Raw genomic sequence first — 10,183 nt, 5'->3', positions numbered from 1 at the left:
CTAAACCCATAGGGCCGGGTTTAGGTCGTGACACCTACACTAAAGCGCACTAACACAGCTCAACCCCACTCACCGTTACTCTTAAATAATACCTAAGTTAATGTTCTTCAAGGTCTAAAATTACCCAAGACATGGGATCCGATCGAAACTTAACCAAAAGTAAGTTTAAGATAAAACAAAGTTTTAAATAAGTTTTTCCAATCTATTCGCTAATTTTGAAAATTACAAAACCCACTCTACACTGTTCAAAAAATTCCAAAATCCTCCAGATATCAACTAATATATCCTAAATTTCAAACCCAATTGGTTTCACTTGATTTGCTTATCAAAATAATTATTTACAATTAATTATGTCCAAACAGATTGTTTTCTGCAACACTTTAAAGAAATTGACGGTTTTCTTAGAATACATGAGCAATCAACGCAAGGCCAAAAATTTAAGAAACTAGACTCGTAACCAGTTCTAATGACGCTGATTTGATAATTTTCGGATTTATACCCAAAGAGAACTATACTCCCGAACTTACTGTTTTAAATCAGTTTTCTGGACAGATTTGAACGCATCAGTTTATATGGATTTTGACTCCCAAAAATTACGAAAAAATTCAAATATGAAATGAAATATGTAATTAATCTACTGTAAAAATTTCAGTTCAAAATTCATTCGTTTGATATGGTTTCTTGATTTTTAAAGTTTGTGACTCTGTACAAAATTTTTAAACTAAGAATTACACCCATTCTTTATACACAATTTATTTCCTTCGGCTTCTTAACAGTATGTATATATACAAAATACATAAACCTACAACCTCTCCATCAATGAACTAAATAATAATAGAGTAAGGATAAAGAACAAAAACAAAGAGAAGAAGAAAGATAGAGACCTACCACACACTCAAAAGTTCTTCCTTGTTTGCAACCCCTTTTTTTTTTTCTTCTTCTTTTCTCTCAACCTCTCTCTCCCCGTGGCTGATGTTGCTGTTGTTATATATTGTATTAGGCAACCTAGGGTTACTTTATATATCTAAACAAAAGGCTCTAAATTATTATCTCTTTATATTATTTTATTTTCTAACCCATGAATTTAAATAAAATATAACTATTATTATAACAAAATATACTTACTAACTTGCCCTCTATTTTTTTTTAAAAAATAATAAATCTTTCCTTTAAATTAAATACTTTCACCATAAATTTATTTTAAGTTTAAAATTAATTAAAAAACCCTCCAAATATTTAATTTGCACTTAGGATTCACCATCAAAATATTTGAGATTGTAAAATTATTATTATTTAATTATTTATTTGATTTATATATTCAGGTTCTCACAATAGAATATGAATGTTTTTTTTTAATATACTTTTAAGTTCGATATGTAACAACATTTTGCAATAACAAGGGTTAGTTTGGATATTGATTATTTTAGTTGGTTTTTTTAATTATTTTAACTTGGCTAAAAAAATTGTGTTTGGGATGATAATTTACATTTTTTTGTTGTTGATTTGATAATTGTGATAGAAAAGTGAAATGATTATGCGTTGAATGTGACATTTTATCTTTTTGATTATTTTAATCTATTTTGTCTTTATTAATGCCAAGTTTGGGAACTTGTAAGAAAGCCAAAAAGTCAAAAAGTTACTCAAAAAATTAAAACATTAACACTATTCACCAAAAGTCAACAATTACGGCTGCACAACTCCCAATTTGAATTTTTCCCTACAAATCAATTTTTACAATTTTTATTACACTTTTTTCCATAAAAAGTCAAAAAGTTAATCCAAACATCCATATTTTCAATGTCAATTTTTTAGTCCAAAATGACAAAAAGTACACTTATTTAAGACACCCCAAACAATCCCTAACTATTTTAACCTAAACCTAACTTCCCAAACAACCCCTAAACATAATAGATGCAATGGCATTCAAATTTCTTTACAATTTTCATAAATGAATCAAATTTTTGAATGTATTCAGCCAAAGTGTTGATTCAGGTAGGAGAAGCCAGACCAATTATAAAAATATTATTTTAAATTTTTATTAATGAGTTTAATTTTACTGGTTCATGGTAATTTTGAAACTTTTTAAAATTTAAGAATAAATTGTAGTTTAATGTCGTTAACCAAAAAATTATAATTTAATGTTAATAAACTTATGCACGACCCTCAATTCATACTATGATTTTTGCTTCAATTGAAAGATGTTTTTTTTTTAATGAATATTTTCAATTTATAACATGAGTTTATAAATTAAATTGAAAAGGTTTAACTTCTATCAAAAAATTATCATAAATATTATAGCAAAAACTAATGATTAAATGACACATGTGTTTTTATATTTTTATAAACTCAAAAAATTGAAAATATTCACTACAACATTTTCTTAGTTTAGTGACATTTGAAAGTGTCACAAAACTATTCTTCTAATGACATTTTTTGGTCTTGTGGCATTTTGAACAAGTGCCACTTCTATCGGTGCCACGGTAGATATGAGTGCCACGGTAGATACTTGCAAGTGCCACTGCACCATCATGATTGAAAACTTTCAATGACATTTTAATGTCATGGTAGATATTATTTGTGGCACTATCAAGTGCCATTAAAAAAATAGTTAGTGACACTTGTAAGTGTCATTGCACCATCAAGACTAAAACCTTTCAGTGACACTTTAATGTCATGGTAGGCACTATTCGTGACGCTATTAAGTGCCATTCATGACAATAATTCGTTGTTGAACAATTTGATCCGCTCTTGCGGAGACTCGAACTGCCAACCTTCCGCATCATAAACCTTATACACCACACTCTTTCCACTACACCTCTATAGCACCACATGATTATATATGCAACATATATTATTTATATAGGACATACATCCATATTAATATAAAAGTATATGTATAAACATAATTATTTTATTGAACATAATTTATGTAAAATAAACTATTTATTACCAAAATAAAAAAGACCACTTTTGGCGACTAAAAATATTTTTCAGTCGTCAATTCTATACTTTTGGATACTAATTGTTTTTTAGTTGCTAAAAAACTTAACTTTTATCCACCAAAATCGGATTTGGTCGCCAAAGATGCACTTTCAGCTACCAAAATTTTGGTCACCAAAAAATTTTATTCCCGCCTTGGGATTTTAGTTCTCCTGCGCTAAAAATGACCACTTTTGGCGACTAAACTTATTTTTTAGTCGCCAATTATAGACTTTTGGCTACTAAAATTTTTTTTGGCACCAAAAAACTTTACTTTTGGCTACTAAAATTTTTTTAGTCGGTAAAACCCATATAATCAGCGACCAAACTTATTTTTAGTTGCCAATTGTAGAATTTTGGCTCTTAAATTTTTTTAGTCGCCAAAAAGCTTTACTTTGGGCTACTAAAAATTTTTTAGTCACTAAAACCCATATAATCAGCGACCAAACTTAGTTTTAGTCGCCAATTGTAGACTTTTGGCTACTAAAATTGTTTAGTCGCCAAAAAGCTTTACTTTTGGCAACTAATGCTGTTTAGGTCGCTGACTTTCAGCAACCAAATTTTTTTGGTCAGGAAATTTAGTCGCCAAATATGCTTTTTCCTGTAGTGTATATTGAGTTTAATTCATTTATTTTTAATCATTTACTGCATTTTAAAAATTTAGAAAATATATTGACATTTTTTATTTTTTCAAAAATGTCATTATAAGCTTGGAAAGTTTTTGGCTTAGTGTCATTTCTCAAAATGCTATAAAATATTTGTTTATGACACTTTTCACCTAAGTGCCATAAAAAGTAATTTGCACCTACCTAGTGTCATGACATTTTTTAAAAAATGCCATTGCAACTAAAGTTTAGTGGCATTTGTTGGTAAATGTCACGAACATAATTTTTTGTGTCATTATTTTATAAAATGTCATAAAATTGATGTGACATTACTTTATTGAAATGCCACTAGAGCCTTATATGTTTTGTGGTTCTGTGGCATTTTTCTAAAACATTTAATGCCAATTTTTATTTTTGTGGCATTTTCTAAAAACATGCTACTAGTGTAGTGTCACTAAAGTGTAAATTTGTTGTAGTGACATTTTTGTTGTAGTGAAGTGACACTTTTTTTAATTGAAATGCCACTAGAGCCTTGTATGTTTGTGGCTCTATGACATTTTTCTAAAAAATGCCACAAAATATTCTTTTATGACATTTTTTAAGAACATGCCACTAGTATGGTGTCACTAAAATATGTTTTTGTTGTAGTGTTGTGACACTTGTTCATTGAAATGTCACTAGAGCCTTTTATGTTTGTCGTTTTGTGGCATTTTTCAAAAACGTGCCACTAAATATCATTTTTGTGGCATTTTCTAAAAATATGCCACTAGTATAGTGCCATTAAAGTATGTTTTTGTTGTAGTTTTGTGACACTTGTTCATTGAAATGTCACTAGAGCCTTTTATGTTTGTCGTTTTGTGGCGTTTTTCAAAAACGTGCCACTAAATATCATTTTTTGTGGCATTTTCTAAAAATATGCCACTAGTGTAGTGCCACTAAAGTATGTTTTTGTTGTAGTGATTGTCTCCGGTTATACATAATATTTTTCAAAATAAGAGTTTATTTCTAAAAAGAAATTAAAACTAAATATTTTTAATATAAAGAATTCAAAAATACAATAGTGTAATATATCCATGTGTATCTAAATATTAGGATAATTTTTCTAAGGTTCCTGATATTAAAATTTTATAAGATAAAAAACATACAATATTTTCATAGTAGTTAATGTCTCTCAACATTTTTATAGAAAAATTTGACTCAAAGAAATTTTGCCCTACTCAGAGAAATTTCAATTTTCATAAAGAAATTTTGAAATTTCTTTGTGAAATCAAAGAAATTTTTCTGAGTTGAGATCGAAATTTCTCTGAGTTAGATAAAATTTCTTTGAATCGAATTTTTTCTGTAAAAATGTTAAGGGACCTTAACTAATAAAAAAACATCTTGAACCTTTCTTACTATACAAAGTTGAAAAGGGATGTTTTACTAATTTCTCCTAAACATTACCATATTGATAATAAATCAACAAAAATAAATGTGGTGTGAAAGAATAAAGCTATATATACCAATTGGTATAGTAATTAGTGTACTAAAGGGTGATGTGACATAATTTTAGAGATTTTAGATCTTTGTAATTTATATAATGGGTGGGTCCATAGTTTTGAAGTGACAGTGTCCAAGCACATGTTAATATACTGATTAATATACTAAATGGTGCATGTAGCACCACAGTTGAAATTAATGACAATTAAAATTTTAATTTACCTTATGAACTAAATAATTAATTATTAATTGTATTTAAAATGTAATAACCAATGATTAAATGACATGAGCATTTATGTATTTTAGAAATTCAAAAAAATAAAAAAAAAAATTGTGTTGAGAGTTTCAAACTCAAAAGAATATTATATAATTTGATTACAAAATAAAATACAAAGATAAAATTCAGACATTTTATAAGACTCATTTTATATAAAATGATTAAGTATCCTTAAATTTTTTTAAAATAAATAGCCACAACATTTTCTACCACTAATGTAGGCCTAACTCCTATTATGACTCACATTGTGTTTTGTGACGTGAGAAGTTATTCATCGGTATTGAAAGTTTTTAGAAATATTGTAAGTGATAGTAGAGATATGACAAACACCTTTATATTAAGAGATGGATAAACAATAATGTAGGCCTAACTCCTATTATGACTCACATTGTGTTTTGTGACGTGAGAAGTTATTCATCGGTATTGAAAGTCTTTAGAAATATTGTAAGTGATAGAAGAGATATGACAAACACCTTTATATTAAGAGATGGATAAACAATAAAGAGACTTGAGAAACTTGATCTCATGATAACGAATAACTAGTATACGGAAAGATGCGGTCCACACATTTGTTCGGAAAATTACTTTTTGTGATCAAATTTCCAATGTAGACTTGATCAAGCCAACTACCAGTGGTGATAGGAAACATTGGAGCGGAATTTTTAAATTTATTACTTTAATTACAAAATATAGAAAAAAAAAATCAAAAATCTAGGATTTGACTCCATTAACAAACTAAATCATATATTTATAATTATTTTAATTAAAATTCTCAACTTTTAAAATGTTATCAAGACAGTAGGCCACATTATTGTTTTGATTAAAATTAGAAGCTTAACAAATGATAATTGCAATGGAAATACCATGTTACTTAATGTCATATTATTGTCATTTAAATGAAATAAATGAACAACTCATTTATGTAATTTTCTAGTCTAATTACTATCATTTGATATTTAAACTCACATTAATTGATGATTCACAAATCATTTCAAGAAGAAAAAAAAGCTGTTGCAGCAATAGAGAATGAGGTGGATTTATAGAAATTTGTGTGGTAACTATAACTTTTTTTTATCAAGAGAAATTTTCATTAAATAAAGCCAAACCGCACTTACAAAGGGATTTATGCCAACAAGATATAAGCTTACACCAAACAAAGTAAAAAAAATACTCAAAACAAAGTCCAAGGAGAAGCTATGAATAAATCAAGACTCAAAGCTCGCAAAACATAGGCTACATCCACAGAGAAGGTAAGCTGTAATTACACCATCAATGGAACCCAAGCCACACAACCAAACACAAATAAACAAAAAGATAACAAAACCAAAAAAACCCTTCAATCCCAAAGGCAGCGGTGGGAAGACGGCGACAGAAACGACGGCCGAAGGCAGATATAGTGGAGATGAAGAAATGGAGAAGCGGTGGCAGGGCCGTGGAGGTTGGAGACTGGGAGGTGGCATATTTAAAGGGTAGTGGAAGATTCGATGGCAGTGAGGTAGTGACGGCGCTAGAGTGAGGTGGAGGAGGAGGGAGAAGGCAAATCCGGTGAAGAAATGTCTCAAAGACAGAGAGGGTTGGAAAGACAAAGTTTCCAAGGTTATTTAAGCAAAAAGGCAAAGAAAAGGAAAGAAGAAAATAGGAGTTAAAGGAGGAGGAGGTCGAAGCTGAAGCCCCCTCTTCCATGGTAACTATAGCTTGAAGACTACAATCGACCGCTATTAGAAAAAGTAATAGAGCCATGGGTACAAGAAACCAAAGATGAAGAAGCATTCACCATAGGTGTAACAAATGTTGGCACGGGCATCTCTGTTGGGAGATTCGGCAATGGAGCGTCAAAATTAAGCACTTGAATTGCTTGCCTAATTGAAGGTCGGAGATTGTGATCGGGGTGAGCACACCAAAGCCCAACAATCATCAAACGTTCCATTTGTTCTTGAACAAACTCTGTACGTATCTTCGGATCTGCTGCTTCCAGAAATCTACTGGTACCATAGAGATCCCAAACCCACTGCACCAATATCATTTGACTTTCTGGGACCTTGGAGTCAATGGATTTTCTTCCACAAGCTATCTCTAATAGCACAATTCCAAAACTATAAATATCTGATCCTTTACTAGCTTTGTGTGTAACTAGGTATTCAGGTGCCACGTAACCCATAGTCCCTGCAAAACCTGTTGTGTGCAAAGCTTTGTCGTGGTCGACAAGCCTAGCTAATCCAAAATCCCCTAGTTTAGCATTGAAATTTGAATCTAGCATGACATTGCTTGATTTTATATCCCTATGCAATACACATTGTTCCCATTCTTCGTGTAGGTAAAGTAATGCTGAGGCCAAGTCTTGAGCAATTTCGTACCTCATCGCCCATGTCAACAAGCTTTTTTCTTCGAAGAGATGGTAATCTAAGCTTCTATTTTCCATGAAGTCATAAACAAGTAGCAATTCTCTTTTCTCATGACACCAACCAAGTAGTTGCACCAAATTTTTGTGCCTCAACCGACTAATGATCTTCACTTCAGATGCATACTCCTTTCTTCCCTGTTTTGATCCCTTTGATATCCTCTTCACAGCAACATTGGAGTTGGATTCCTTCAAAAAACCTCTATAAACCTCACCAAATCCTCCCCGTCCAAGTATATCCGCAAATTTATTTGTTGCACGAAGCAATTCACCATGCGAAAACTTCTTTGGCCCAGTACCTACCTCAAAGTCATTATCCATGGACATATTAGATGCAACCTCCTCATCTGTCCTTTTCATCCACAAGACAAACACAAACAAAGCCAACCCACAAACCAAACCAAATGATCCTACAGTCAATCCCACTACTAGTGGCTTTTTGTTTCTTAAACTTGGACTGAGATTGGGACTCGAATTGAATGACCATGATTTAATAATATGTTTCTCAGAATATATTCCTGTTCCAGCTGAGAAGCCTATTCTAACCCATTCTGGCAAGTAATTCCTTAGATCAATTGGATAACTAAGGACACTTTTAACACTAGTATTATTTGTATATCCAGTGAAAACAACACTCAAATTTTTAGAACTAGAATCATAACTAATCCAGGCTTTGTTATCTTTCCCATACGTTATGTTGTTGTACCAAGTTGCAGTAGCACTAGATGTGAGAGAGTTGATATTGATACCTACGTGAGTTTCCGGTGGATCCCATTCATTTGGATAGGTATCAAACTCCACAGCAACAAATTGATTCTGTGAGGGGGGTTCCTTTGGAAGACCCAGGTAGCCAGCCTTGGTTAAACTGGATGGGGAATCGTGAGAAATGAGGAAGAATGTAAAACCATCTGCAAATTTCGAGCTTCCTTCTGAATCAATATCAAACAAGAAAGAGGTGTTGAAATCCGTCAGTGTTCCAGAAGCTTTGTCCCCAAGGTGAAATTCATCTTTACATGTGGCTCGACCGACTTTCCACACTTCGTTTGGAGTGATTTGGATGCCGTCGTTGGAAAAAATAGCATCTCCTATTATGGTGACATTTTCAAGCATTTGATTAACATTGGTTAAGTCGAAACTCAGTGCATTTGCATGAAGGGTGAAGTAGTAAAGGGTGATCACAAAGTAGAAGAAGAAAAAAGAACAAAGGAAAGTATGTGATCGGAGGGTGGGATTGCAAGAGTTGCAGACTGCCATATCGATGGTTGGTTGTGAGGAAAATTAATTCTTGATCAGTGAGTTTGGAAGTATATATGTAACTCCATATATAAATTAAATAATTATAGACTTATGGGAGACGTTATAATGTGTAGTCTTAAAAAAGGGGTATATATGGTAGTATGTAATTCACAATTTTTTTTTACTGAGTTAATTAAATTTTTTACTTTTAAATTATTGTTAAATTATCTATTTAATTCTTGAATTATCGGGTAGACTATCGATTTAATCTATTATGTTTTTAAAATATTTAATTCAAACTTATTTAGTTTTTAAAAATTTACAAAAATAAAATATAAATTTATATATAAATTGGTAAAACATCTTACCTAATTAAATATTATAAATTAATAAAAGACTCTACTTATAAATATATATTATTCATTAAACATATATCTTAACTACATTATTAAACTATTCACTCACTCTCTAAAGTAACAAATACTCAATACACATAAATAAATCTTACTTTTTTTTGTATTTTTTATCATTTAAAACACTTTAACATACTTTTTTTTTTTTTAAATTCCATTATTGAAGATGTCTAAATTACAGACTCTATGTAACTTCTAACTCTATCACTATAATACAATTTTTTAATCCCACCATGCTCTAAAGCGCAGAATTACCAAGAAAGACTTTGACTATATTCTTTGTATAACTAACTCTATCACTTTAATACAATTTTTTAATCCCACCATTAGAGATTCTCTAAATTGCAGATTCTCTGTACAATTATGATTCAACCATTACCGAGAAAGACTTTCACATACAATGTATATTTTTTAGGAGTTGGATTTTTGTTATGCCTTATGACACACCAGGTTGTTGTGAAGTTTATTGAGAGTGTATTTGATTCTACCATTACCAAGAAAACTTTCACATACAATGTATATTTTATTGGAGTTGGATTTTTGTTGTGCCTTATGACACCAGGTTGTTGTGAAGTTTACTGAGTGTATTTGATTCTACCATTACCAAGAAAACTTTCACATACAATGTATATTTTATTGGAGTTGGATTTTTGTTGTGCGTTATGACACACCAGGTTGTTGTGAAGTTTATTGAGAGCGTATTTCGAGTTTTTTTTTTATAATTTAAATTGTTCATATTATAATATTCGTTGAGTAGATTATTTATGAAAAAAATTAAGTAAATTAAATATTAAAA

At 30.7% G+C, this 10,183-nt stretch overlaps 1 pseudogene across 1 annotated transcript; it reads right to left on the bottom strand.

The window, feature by feature from the left end:
* Window positions 1-6,392: 6,392 nt before the first annotated feature.
* On the bottom strand, window positions 6,393-9,113 carry LOC114316944 (L-type lectin-domain containing receptor kinase IX.1 pseudogene; annotated as a pseudogene). Its single transcript, XR_014346675.1, has one exon. The product of XR_014346675.1 is annotated as an L-type lectin-domain containing receptor kinase IX.1 pseudogene (transcript).
* Window positions 9,114-10,183: the final 1,070 nt, after the last annotated feature.

Source organism: Camellia sinensis, chromosome 12 (assembly GCF_055761805.1).
Source record: "Camellia sinensis isolate YWXY chromosome 12, ASM5576180v1, whole genome shotgun sequence".
Classification (NCBI taxonomy): domain Eukaryota; kingdom Viridiplantae; phylum Streptophyta; class Magnoliopsida; order Ericales; family Theaceae; genus Camellia; species Camellia sinensis.
This window is presented reverse-complemented; position numbering and strand designations above follow the sequence as displayed.